Here is a 14188-nt window from a genome sequence, read left to right as displayed (position 1 = left end):
TTCACTAACGCCTTTCTCAGGAGCTGCTCTACTGAAGATGAGCTTAAAGAGTGATGCCCATCTTACTAACCCAAGCGCTTTGCTATTATCTTCATTCAGTTGACAATGGAATTTGGAGATGGGGACTTGACATGACTGCTCAAGTTGAGAAATTCCTGGAGAGAAATCAATGGTATGAAAAGCCAACCAGAGAAATGACAAGCAAGGGGGTTCTAACCAAAGAAATGACAAGCAAGGGGGTTCCAACCAAACATAATATGAGTACCATTCCTGAAGCGGTAGCCTCTGCACATTTGCATATATGCTAAACAAATTCTTTTCTATTGTTTGAATCCGTTTGCATTTCTTTCAAAAAGCAACTGGAGTTTGAACAGAAGCAACTGGAGTTTGAACAGACCGATTGTAGATAGCTTTGCCAAAACCTAACAATCCTCTGTCTCAGGTCAAGTTTTTTCTTTCCCTCTTTCCCCTCCTGCACCTGTGGAGAAGGAACTCCAGCATGGGAGTGAGGATTAAGGGGGCTTTACACATCTCCTAGGTTTACACCAAACTTGAAAGGGAAGGTAATCCTAACTGGATCTCTTGCAGGCGTCCTTTGCCACATCTTCCTTTTACAAGCAAGTTCAACATCATTTCCAGTGTGCCAAGGACACCTTGAAGGGAGGCTGTAAGGGAAACTTCTCTTTGGATCTTATCAGTCTCCGCGCTGAGTAATTAAAATTGGAGTACAAAAAGAAAATTGACAAAATGAACTAATGACCTACAGTTCTCAAATGTGGCTTTCTCCCCCTCTCTCTTTTAGAGAAAATATGTAAAATTGACTGTAAAGATTGGAAAATTAAAATACACATGTAATTTTACTCTTGACCATGAAGTTAAATACACTGAGCAGGATAATAAGCTGAGCTGTCTGTGGTCCTGAAAAGAGGGTGACTACAAATATGGATATTTTTACTGTGTATTTTTATATGTTGTAATGACATAGTTTGCAAACCAATAAATGTCAGCCTTTACATTGTTATACATATGTAAGTAGATTGGTATAAACATTGTGCATACCTTGAATTATTACCAAACACATGGAAAGAGTGATTTATCAGACATTGCAGAAAGTACATTGCATATTATTAACCTAGATAATAAGTAATAGTAAATGCTTATATTACATTCCAGGCACTCCACTAAACTCTGAAGGCATCAATTGTCTCCCTAGCTATCAGGAAGGACTCAATATATTTTTCTTTTGTCAAACTTGGCTTAAATGGTGATTTGTATCTATACACATCTCTTTATCTTGAAAATTTCTTACTTCTCTCTTCCAACAACTATTTCTAGTTGACTGTATACATTCAGCTATATTGTCTTCCACAGGGTTCTGGAAAGTCAATAACAAGGGCTTTCTTTGGGAAACAGCAACAGCTAACCATTGTACACAAAATGAGATAGCCTCATTACTGGGCACCCAGAGCTGGAAGGAAAGACTCCTGTGGTCAAGAGCAGATCAGAAGAGTAGCTCCTTTCAAAATGGGGGAGAAGGGAGCCCAACTCCCCACTGCTAGATGAGGATGGAAGAGCAGACAGAACACGAAATAATACTACTAAGAAGACTGGGCAAGAGCACAAGTGACAATGAAAGCCCTCCGTGAAGAACAGGAGAGTAAAGAAACGGACCCTGGTCATTACCCTGCCATTATCCTAATCTCAAGAGCACTATAAGTACTTTTCTTTGGTCACCATTGGTTTCCCAACACCCCTTGTTTCTGTCTTCTAACACCTCATCCTGAAGCCATTCTTGCCAAAGAAGTACAATGACTCAAACCAACCAGGCTTTCTGAATGTATCTGCCAGCAAGGTTCCCCTCCAGGATCTGTTACTTAACCCTCAGGGCATAGCTGTCTCTCCCTGGCATCTCCTTTACCTCAGTTGACAGAACCCATTCCTGCTTTCCCACTGTTCATTTATAGATGCCTCTTAACTGCCACAAATCCCCCAGTTATCTCCTCCCTACACAGTTGGGGGCTTTTTGAGGACAGTGACCATCCCTTTAATCTCTGAATTTCTGGAACTGAGATCATGTGTGACCCATGGAGTAACCTCTGTCACATGTAATGATTTAATGCAGTGGTTCTCCACCTTCTTAATACTGCAGCCCTTAAATATAGTTCCTTATGTTGTGGTGACACCCACCCATAAAGTTAGTTCTTTGCTAGGTTGCAACTGTAATTTTGCAACTATTACGAATCATAAATGTCTGGTTTGCAGGATATTTGATATGCTACCCCAACAGGGTCTCGACACACAGGTTGAGAGCCACCGATTTAATGACTGTATTGTAAACCTCCATTCTTCTGATTCTTCGTTATCTCATTCCCCTCCTAGCAAAAATGACACTGATTTACTTTTAAGAAGCTGACACTCCTCCCTTGTCCCATACAAGGCCAACATGACCATATTTTAACCCTGAGCAGGGGGACACAGGATTTAATAATTTTGGTGATGGTGCCCGAATGTTCCTAACTGATGATGGTCAGTATTCGCTGAAGGAAAGGAGACGAGGTAGAAGACAGCACATTGGTTAAGTCTGCAGAGCCAGCTAGATTGTGTCATCCTGGCTGAGCTGCAGACAGGGCATCATAAACCCTGGGGTCTGGGTACCTCCTGCCTTCTTCATTAAACAGCTTTGTATCTGAATGGCTGCTTCCTCGCCTGAACTATTTTGGTACATCTATTATTGGCTTCCGTTTAGCGTCTGTTTATTTAAATCTGCTTTCCACTGGAACATAATTCTCTTGATTATTGGTTGATGCCGCGACACAGTAGGAATACAGATAATTGTCACTGTGCACATTCTGCTGGAAATGTAAAATTATTATCTTTAGAGCTGTTGAGTAGGGTGTTTGAGCGCTAATGTTATACAGCTCGGGCACGTGGAATTTGTAGAGTGCTAATTTGTTGGCTCCCTCGCCTTCCTCCACTGGCTGTCATCTGAGCCTCCCCAGGGACCCAGGCAGACACCCAACTCCCGGGAGCATCTACTATTCACTCCCGAGGAGGGGAGAAGAGAGGGTCACTTCCAAGCACTCAGAATATTGGGGCTTTCTTTGTGGTTATCAGAGACCCAGAGGTCTCAGATGAAGATCCCACCCTGGCCCCTCACTTGCTCAAGCCGTCCTTGGCTTTGCTGGGATTGTCTTACCCAACAGCAAAAATCAAAGTGTGTGGGGTATCCGCATAGCTCAAGTCTCACAGAGCAAAGACGCGGCCAGAGTGGAGGATGTGTCCGAGGTCTCCCCACTGTCCACCCATCCAATTCCTACCCCCCTTCTCTTTTCCCATCCACCCCCCCCCAGTCCCCATTCCTTTCTCACCTGCTCCAATCTCCACGTCCTCCCCCCCCTCCGCTTACCAGCCTCCGCACACCTACCTCCAGCTGTCAGCTCCCCACCCCAAACTCGCTGCCTCTTCATTTACAAGCAGCATCACTAATTGCTTTTTAGGGTCCCTTTTCTGCTCTCTGTTCAAAATTCACTGGGCGTTCCCAGCCCCTTTTATACTACTTTTTCTGAATCTTTTCAGCCTCTTTTACAAACTTAGCACTTTCTGTGCCTCTTTTAGTCTTTAGGAGAAGAAAGAGACTTGAGAGGGTTGGGTGTTTTTTTTTTTTTTTTTTTTTTTTTGGCAGTAAAGCGCCTTCTCTGGCACCCCCTCCCCCCGCTCCCTCCCCCCTCTGTCTCCACCCCCACTCCCCGCACAGCACACGCATTGGCCCTCCTCCCACTGAATGGGGCTTTGTGCAGGGAATTTCCGGAACATAGCCCAGTGCCCAGGCCCCAGTGTGAGGAGAGGAGAGGCCCAGCCTGCAAGGAGACCCTTAAGCCCACCCCATTACCACGGTCACTGTTTGCCCCGGATTCTCTAAAAGGCCTATTGTTGCCCGTTGCCAGGTGTTCCTTAGCAACGCTTGAGCCAAGCTGCCTACCCTATTTAGACCCAAAACTTTTCAATGGCCTCCAAAACCCGTGCTTGTCAGTGCTGTAGACCGCTCCTCAAACAGCCTCAGAAGGGAGGGAGAAACCAAACCATCCCCCAGCCGTCTGCTTTTCAAATATCTGTGTTTGAGGCTGCTTTGGGGCTTCTTGTCTTTTGCCTAAGATCAACGGGCCAAACAATCGCAATTAAAATTTCTCTCTCCTAATGCTTCAGCTCCGGGTTTTTTTTTTCCCCTTCCAGCCTCCACCCCCACCGAGTCACAGACCCCTCTCTAACTTAATATTCAGCCAGGACTGGGTTTCATCATGTTCTGCAAGCGCCTCATGACTTTTCTTCTTAAACCATTTCCAAGGAAATTGCTTTATTGCTCTAGGACAGTCGGGTGGGCTTGTGTGCAGGAGGTTGACCCTTCCTCTGCTCTGGTGGGGAGGAAGGTAAGAGAATCACAGACTGTGTGCTCCAGGAGAAATCTTGATGACCGTCCCAGATGAGGGTCTGGAAGTCCAGATCCAGGAATGGTCTGGCACAACTCACATAGTGATTTACAAACAGATGGGGGATTCTGGACCCAACTACCCCTGACCCCTAAACCCGAGTTTTCCCTGTACTCCATTGAGATGAAGAGGCACAAGCTGTACAAGGGAGATGGCAGAAAGGAACAAAAAGAAGAGAAAAGAGAAGAGAGGAAAGGAGGGGAGGGGAGAGGAGAAGAGAGGAGAAGAGAGAAGAAAGAAAAAAAGAAAAGAAAAAAGAAAAGAAAAAACTCTGTACCTCACAGATAAAAGCAAAACCGGCAGGAGAATAGGTTTGGTTTCCTAGGCATTTGAAGCATTAAGAGTTACCCACTCTCTTACCTAGGCCCTAGAGACAAAGCATGTCTTCTAAGGCATCCATTACTCTGAGTATAAACTGTCCCCGCAGACTCGTGTCTGATACCTGTTTGCTGGGCAGTGGTACACTTTAGGGAAGTTCTACAGACTTGTAGAATGTGGGTTCTTTCTGGAGGAAGTATACCACTTAACGGTGACCACTCTGAAGGCTGTACCTGCCCCCAGTCCTCTCTTTGCTTCCCTGAGGACGGTCACGTGCTCTTGCTACCATGATGTCCTGCCCAAGCAGGAGAGGCCAAAAAAGCATATACTCAATCCTCAGAAGCAGTGAGGCAAAATATAAGCCCTCCCTTAAGGAGCGAGTGTAAATAATATATCCTTGAATTTCTCTTTATCTATTTCCTTTCTGAAAGGTCCAGGAATCTCTGTAGATCCTGAATTACACAGAGCTGGTTATAGCATGGTGGAAGTTAAGAGCCGGTCTACAACGTGACTCTCATGATTATCACTTGGTGATAGGAATGGAATGATTCAGCCACGGCTACAGGGCATGCAGAGTAAACATCAAAACGGCTCTCTTTGCTGTCATGTCCAGGATGATCTGATGCCGCAGATCCTGTCTTGCCCCTCTTACACAGGCCACTATGGACCCTTGGACACAACAGGCTTCCTCTAGTCTCAGGACCTTGCTCTATTCTCTGCGTTGATATCTCTGCCCTTGAAGTCATTTTTAGACTGGATCCATCCCCATCCCCTGTGAGCAGATGATCCCAGACTCATACTCTCCAGGCTCCGTTTTTTTCTTGGTCTTCTGAAATTTCTATAACGTTTGGCATTATGCACACTTATGATTTGTTCTTATTTATGAGTTCTGACAGCTATAAGCCTATTCCTCATCCTCATTAAAAAAATAATTGCTCTATACAGGCATTTGTCATTGAGTTATCATACCCCAACCTCAAGCATAAACTCTCTGGGAGTGAGAGCTTTTGCCTTGTCTATGACCACAGTGCCCGACCCTAGTTCACAGTCTAGTACTGTGCCTAGGACACAGAAGGGGCTCACTGAATATTTGATAAATGCATAAGTGAATGGGATATGTTCGTTGGTGATAGAGAAGAATTTCCAATTTGGCTTCTTTCTTCCTAGGGGGAGAGTCATAAATGAGAAAGGGAATAGTTGTAAAGGGTCTGACTTCCTTGATTGGTTTTGTTGTCTACTTCTGTTTTCTGTTTGTGTTTGTGTTTTGTTTTGTTGTTGGGCAGGATATGACTTTAGAGCCTAGGCTAACTTTGAACTGGTGATGCTTGAGCCTTCATCACACAAATGCTGAAATTGAAGGCATAGACCCCCAACTGTTCTAATGGGCTTTTAGAGTTTTCTTGTGTTTCTCAACCTTGAAAACTGTTGTCACTTCTCTTTCTAAGGGACCTTTTGCCTTTGTTTTCCTCCACATGGTCCCCCATGAAATGATCAGATATACTCTCTATGTAGAATGGCCCTCAGAGGGGTTACTAATCATGGCAATCTAAGATTTCTTCCCATTTCAGGAGCCAAGTTTTGTGCCAAGTATTACCTCTGTTAAAAAAAAAGTGCATTATAGCTAGGACTATCTAAAATCTACCTGTTTCTGATGGTGCTACAGAGAAGGAAATCCACTGGATCTCAGATGAGAAGAAAAGGAACATTATCCAAGAGCTTAGGTTGGTGAGAACTGGGACCACAGGCTGGGCCTGGATGCAGACAGGAAGCAAGCAAGTAGGAGGTGGAATGATGGGAGAGAAAGAATGAGAAAGATTGGGGGAGAGATAGAAGATGCAAAGAAACCCAGTGGCTGGTGTGCTATGAGGAGAGGAGAACTGGAGATGGAAAGGCAGTTGCTGTCCTTGCTTCATGGGAAATGGTAGATTATACTGCCCATCAACAGAAATAGTAACAAACAGAAGTACTGGTGAGCCTATGCGTTTTCTTTTGAGAAAAGGAACACCAAGTCACTAGGACTTCCAGAGCTGCATCCTACCCAGGAAAAAGAGCAACACCTGCAGAGTGGACACCCACAGCTGACTGGACATGCCCAATTGTGTTTGCTTCTCATCATTAGCCTAGCTGCTGATCTCTCCAGGTGGTTGCGTGGTTCAACCACTGACAACTCCATGTTAAGTTACAGTTTTCTGTGTTGTGTCTGTGTCAGGGATTTATTTCCTTTGGACTCGTCGCATTGGACAAACATCTAGCCATCCTACTTTCAAAAGAAGATATCATTACTGATGCAGTGGGTGTGGGAGCCACTCCAGTGAGCAGATACCAGAGGGAGAGATGGGAGAGAAAGAAAATTAGAACGGTTTGTGCACCATGACGAGAGGCAGATCTGGAGACAGGAGAGCAGTAAGGAACAGCCTGATGTGAGTAGCCTGACTTGACACCTGAGGCCATGGGGAAGTCCCCCTCTATACTGCCACCAAGGGTCATGTCCGGGTCCATGGTCCTGCAGCAGAAGAGGTCTGTGATCATGTCTGGGTTACATGTTTACCACCAAAAGTCAAGCAGATGGCCCTTGTCTGGGCTGCTGCCTACAGCCGTGTAGATGTCTTAAGGCTGGGCAGAAATGGCCCCACCCCTCGCTTGCTGCAGCACTAGGAAGATCCCATGAGCCATGCAGTTGTGTAGGTACAAGAGAGATGCTACAGAGCTGGTCCTGGTGGCAGGGGTGCAGGAGAGCTGGTTCCAGAGTTTTGACTTAGCCCGTCCCTAACATCTACCCCATCTATAAACTGGAGCACGTGAAGGGGTCAGTCCTGCAAAACTAAAGCTGCAGCATCTACAGGACACAGAGCACTAGAAGGATATCCAAGAGGAGACCTGGGGAGGATCCAGAATTGAAAGTGTGGCACACACCTGAGGCCTTGAAACAGACCAAGGACTTATTGCAATGAACATTTGCAAGTGGAGCTATTAGTATAAAGGGTTTTGTTTTGTTTGGGGCAGAGGTTGCAGGGTGGAGGGCACATGTGGAGGGATGGAAGATGAGCGGGATTGGCATGATATGAAATTTACAAAGAATCAACTTTTTTAAAAGTTTAAAGAAAAGGAAATTTTGTTTAAAAACAGAAGAACTCAGACCACAAGGAGTGAGAGGACAATGACCTTTGCTACCTTTGGGCTTCAAGCCTGGCCTTCATGTTATACATTTCACAAAGGTCTTCAAAAGGGCTTTGCAAATATCCTCTTGCCTTTAATCTGAGCACTCAGGCAGCAAAGGTAAGGAGATCTCTTTGGGTTCGAGGCCAGCCTGATCTGCATAGCAAGCTCTGAGACAGCCAGGACTACATAGAGAAACCCCGTCCCGTCCAAGCAAGAAAAAACCAAACCAAACCTTTGGCTTAGGTTGATATGGGGTCAGAAACCACAGACTGTCAGCTTTCTACTCAGTCCTTGGTCAGACCATAGGAAGTTTCCTAGAGCCAGTGTGTTAGCTTGAAGTGGGTTTCCAACATGCTGTCTTGGAATTCTAAAATTTAAACTATTACTACCAGGTATGTCTAAACAATTACTACCAGGTATTTATAAAATAAATAAAATAAAATAAGATAAAATAAAATAAAAGTGCACTGAAAACAAAACACAAGTTAGATGTGGCGGTGCATACTTTTAATCCCAGCACTCGAGAGGCAGAGGCAGAGAATCTCTGAGTTCAACACAAGTCAACTAGGCATATATAGTAAGACTCTGTCTCACAACAAACAAAATGAATAACTTTTCCTGACACCTGCAAAACTACTTGTCAGTCAGAGATTGAAATGGCTGCTTTCAGCATACTCCCTCATGCAATGCACTTACTTAACAATTATTTCTCAAATCTCTTCTATGTGCCAAGCACTGTGCTGTGAGTTGTAGGGGCATTTTCTCCTTGTAGCTGTTTTGTTTACATTTCTATGGGGTATCAGGAAATCAGATTCATTCTTTGTCATGTGCAGACATAAAGGAATAATTATTAGTCTTTCTCAAATCGATTATTTGTTCTTAACAACATGACAGGAGTCCTACAGTCTCTCTGGTAGAAAAGGTAGGTCAGTAGAATGGTTTAATTTTCCACTGTGCAGCCCTAACTGCATTGTTGCCCATCCAGCATCCTCCATTTCTTTCTTGTGGCCACAACAGGCCCTTATTCTTTTGGGAACTAAGCTCTCCTATTCTGCATGGTTCTGGAATGACTGCAGTAGAGTGTCTCACTTTGCGCTTAGATGGTAGACAGACATTTTCACAAGTGTTTGTCACTGAACCTGTGGACCCAGTAAGACTGGAACTTTTTATCTGTCTGTTTCCACCTCACTAAAGTTTAAAAAAAAAGACTGTGTGGTGATGAGACCAGATTCAAAGGTACCAACGTTTTGTAGGCAAGGGGCCCAAAGAAAAGTATAAACAAATGCTAGAAGTTGAGGGGTCCCCAGGGATCATGAAGGATCCTGTCACTGATCTCACGGTGAAATGAGAAGTCAGAACTATAGGCCAGGCAACTGGGGCTCTGATAAGGGAGGTCAAGGGTTATGTTCCTGAATATCTAGATTTAGACGTGGGAGTCAAACCAGGAGTTTGGAGTTTATTAAGGAAGAGTTCAATACCGGAGAGCAAATAAGTCAGCAGCTTGCAAATGACACCTGGACAATTGCTTCATATTCTGGGTTGCTCTCTTTGCTGACTTTGTAGGTCAGTGATAAGGTGAACCCAGTGAAGATGAATGGTGGCTAACAGCACCAGCCCAGAAGTGCAGACCCTTGGAGGGTACTGTTTCTTCTTTTACAAATTCCTTGATCCAGGCCTGAGTTGTTGGCTCAGTCATTAACACGCTTGCTGTCCTAGTGTGAGAACCCAGATGGAATCTCTAGCACTCACCTGAAAGGCACGACCTGCTAGCATGTGTTTGCAAACTCAGTGATAGGAAAGCTGATCCAGGTGGCTCTCTGGGGCTCCCTAGCCCTCTAGCTGAGCCTACTTCCTAATCCTTCAAGAACCAAAGCACAATGAAAGAAGACTCTGTCTCAAAAATCAAGACAGGGGTATCCATTCTCTCCAGTCAATATAGTGCATGAAGGCTTAGCTCGAATCACAAGACAAAAGAGGAAAATTAAAAGAGATACAACTAGGAAAAGAAGGCAACTCATCTCTATTTACAGATGTTAATCTATACGTAAGAGATCCTAAAGACTCCACCAAAACACTTGTAGACATGAGATACATTTTCCGCACTCAGTTCAAGCTTCCAGATAACAGATTTATAGTTCATAGTAATTTGCTATAGCAACATTACTAAATGAATACAACCTATATCTCCTAATGATTTCAATTTTGTAGATCTATGGTACAACTGATGACTTGAAAAACTCCATGCTGATATTTTCCAACTCAGCTTGCTTCTCAGTGCCTTCCTCTGTAATGTTGAGAGCATCCCTGTCTACCTGGAAAAGACACATCAAGGAACTTCAAGAATCCTTTGATTCTTTCATTCGTTGTTTCCTATGAAGGATGGTTCGATCATGTCATCTGTTTACCTACTGAATCAATTACCCTAGTTCAGATCCTTATCACCGAGATGTAGACTACTCAATAGCCCCATCACTATCTCTTTCCCAACCACTCATAGTCAATGCCAACAAGGTCATCTTGGACAGCTAAGCCATCCTCTTACGGAGAACGTGACCTAGTCTGCACCAGCATATCTACAAAGCAAAGTCCAAGCTCTTTATCCAAATACCAATGGCATCTTGCTGCACTGTGTTACTCTCATCCCTTACCACTCTTTTCCCTTACACTGCACATGCATCACACCCAAGCATGTACATGGGTATGCATGAAGACAACCACAACCTGTCACTCCAATTCTCCTGTATTCTTCAGCATACACACCTCTTCTAATCCTTTGTTGTCCAATGTCAGTATGATACTACCCCAACCCTTCTCTCTCCATACCCAGAATAGACTTTATTTTGTGTTTCCACACATGTTATCCATGCTCACTTGTGGTACTCATCAATTGTACTGTGGTCTTTCATTTATGCATCTGCTTTCCCCACTGAAAGGTGAGCTCTTTCTTTGTTTTAATGACACCGTGGTTTGCTTCATCTCTTTTCTCTTAAACACCTGAATTCTAGTTTGTTGAACTTGGTGTTACTTCTGTGAGAGGCTATAGGGAGGGATCTGGATCAGCAGTGCCTTGTTTCTTGTTTCTGGCACACATGAACAGGTATAATTTAGGAATAATGAATGAAACTAACCTCTTGCATAAGTACATAGCAATAAACTTTCCTTTTTTAATTGATTCTTTGTGAATTTCACACCAGGTACCCCAATCCCACTCATCACCCTGTCCCTTTGGAGTCACCCTCTGCCCTTGCACCAAAGAAAAAAATCTACCCACCAAAAGAAAAAATAACTCATTGTGGAAGCTGTAGTGGAGTATGTCCCACAGGGCACCCATTTTTCCACACATTTTTACTTGCAAATGTTCATTGCAATGAGACATTGATGCGGTTTGAGGCTTCTGGCTTCTGCTACTCTATCCATGGTGGATCGTCACTGGAGCATCTCATGGATGGATAGCTTTTGTTTCCCCGTGTCGTGGAGATCATGCAGCTTTGGATCTTTTGGACAAGTCCCTTCATGGACCACGGCAGTTCATAGATGGGGTAGATGTTGGGGTAGGCCAACTCAAAGCCCAGGATCTGGGTCTGGGTGGTAGCTGAGATGGTCAGCTTGCCAGCTCTCCTGTGTTCACACCACTAGGGTGAGCTCTCCGCACTACCTGAGCAAGCTTACACAATGCTGCAACCAGCAAGGGGCAGAGGCTGCTCTCGCTCTCAGTCCCTTGGGGATGCTTCAGTTGCACCCATGCCAGCTCCATTGTGCTGCCCAGATGAGGTACCGGGCCATCTCCTAAGTGTGTACCCTATGAGGTACCGGGCCATCTCCTAAGTGTGTACCCTATGAGGGGCAGGGCCAGCTCTCCTGCCTGAGGTAAGTAGTAAGTGGCGAGAGGGACAAAAGGTATCTCTCCATCACCTATGATGTCAGGGCTGGCTCACCCATGCCATCAGTGGACTTTCTAACTCCGTGGCAAGGCATGCCTTCCAAGTTATGGGATCCTGGGATAAATATTTTGGTCCTTATAGATTTGGGGTTTATTGACACAGAATTCATATTTTTTTTTCCTCCAGAGGTATGTTTTCATGTTTAATGGAAGCCATTAGTTACCTGTAAAATATTAAATGGAACAAATTCATGTTGCAATAATTTTCACTTATAAAGTGCTCTCAAAGGCAGAAACCTACAAGGCAGTTTTTATTCAGGAATTTTCTATATATTTTTTAGAACCTCAGACTAACCTTATCCAGCACCTTCTGTGAAGTGAATTCTGGAGCATCATAGAATGACTAAGGTAAGGATTTGAAGTGGTCAGTTCTTCCTGGAGTGCACAGGACAAGCATTTTACATTAAGAAGGCAAGGAAATGAAAGGCAAGAGAGCTGCTTCCCTGTTTGTTGGTTATTAGTTGGCCAGTCAGTCAGTCAAGTCAGTCAGTCAGTCAGTCAGTCAGTCAGTCAGTCAGTCAGTCAATTAGTCAGTCAACCAGTCAGTCAGTCAGTCAGTCAGTCAGTCAGTCAGTCAGTCAATCAATCAGTTTTCATCAGTACAACCAAAACACCTGACAGAAACAACTTAAAGGAGAAAGGATTTTTTTTTTGGCTTGTGGCTTCAGAGGTTTCTGTCCATACCCATGCACTAGAGCAGAATGTGCTATCAGTCAGAACATGTGGTAGAGGAACTTCTTCACACTGTGTCAGACATGAAGTGGGAAGAGAGGAGTGGGCCCAAGACCAGGCATAACCTTAAAAGGCATACTTCCAGTGTCCTATTTTTCTCTAACTAAATCCTACTTCCTAAAGTTTTCAGAGCCTTACAAAAAATAACATCACCAACTAGAGACCAAGCATCCAATACGGTAGAATTTTATATTCAACTCATGGAAATATCCAAACTGAAATCTTGGGGCAGTGGGGATATGTCTACTTTTTAAATTGTTTTAACATCATATTTGGCATGAGTCAACTTTCAAATAAATTATTATTGTATTATAGAAGTGAAGGCTTTGGGATCTGGGGAGCTATCTCAGTTGGTAAGGTACTTAGAGTGTAAATATTAGTACCCAAGTTGCATCACCAGCATCCATGTAAAAACCATGCCACAGTAGTGTGACATTGTCATCCTAACCTCAGATAAACAGAGATAATGGATCCCTAGGGCTAGCCTAGACTAATTTTTAAACTCCAGGTCCCAGTGATCCTGTCAGAAGACAATATATATGGCTATTAAGGAAAGACATGCACAGTTGACCTCTGGCCTCTAGGTATGTACACATGCACAAACATTCATTCACACAAAGTGAAGAACTTCCGTGTGTGTGTGTGTGTGTGTGTGTGTGTGTGTGTGTGGTATCCTGTAAAAGTCACATCACAATTGGATTTTCTTTTCTAACATTGTGCTGTGCTGTTCTTGGTGGACTCCTTGACTATTATAAAGGGTAGATATGCTTTGTGAGGAGTTATGCTGGGAGTCTAAAGAAAGAGGATAAATAGAGTTATGAGATAGAGTTAAGAGTTGTGTTTCCGAATCTGTCTCCATGTTGTTGTTTCCCAAGAAATCAAAAGTACAACTAAAATAACTAAAAATTAAGGATACTAGAGAGAATACTAGAAGCCTAAGGGAAAAGCTTGTAATTTTCCAACCATTTGTTGGAAAACTAGCTCTAGAAAGATGGAGTAGGGAGGAAATAGGTAGAATACAAAGGCTTACTGGAACTTATTATTCCTAGTTTACAAGAAGCAATTTTCATAAATTGTATGAGTCAACTGCTTTAATATGGCCACAATGAAAAATTTCATGAAATAAAGTCACAACAAAATTAGTAATTATAAATGAAGTTACAACAAAATTACTAATCATTTTAAGTAACTAATATTTAGAACTCTCTACTCCCTGTTTGACTATATTTTGTTATTGACTATATTCTGAGGTTGTTTTGTGTATTGAATTTGTGCCTACGTGATGAGAATGTTATGTTAATGGTGTACTGCTTTTCATCACTTCTCAATTTGTTAACAATGCTGTGCTGGTTGTTTAAAACTTGCTGTGGCAGGAGGACTGTCTTCTGTGAGTCATGACAAATTATGTGACTTACAATGGATGCTTCCTTTTTTCTAGCAACACTATTTATTAAATATATTCTGATCAGAAACAAAATTTGATCTTATGGCTACAGGAATATTTACCAGAATAGTTACTATGTCTGATGGGAAGCAAAAGACACGTTTAAGCCCA

The sequence above is a fragment of the Apodemus sylvaticus genome, chromosome 20 (assembly GCF_947179515.1).
Source record: "Apodemus sylvaticus chromosome 20, mApoSyl1.1, whole genome shotgun sequence".
In the NCBI taxonomy this organism is placed as follows: Eukaryota; Metazoa; Chordata; class Mammalia; order Rodentia; family Muridae; genus Apodemus; species Apodemus sylvaticus.
This window is presented reverse-complemented; position numbering follows the sequence as displayed.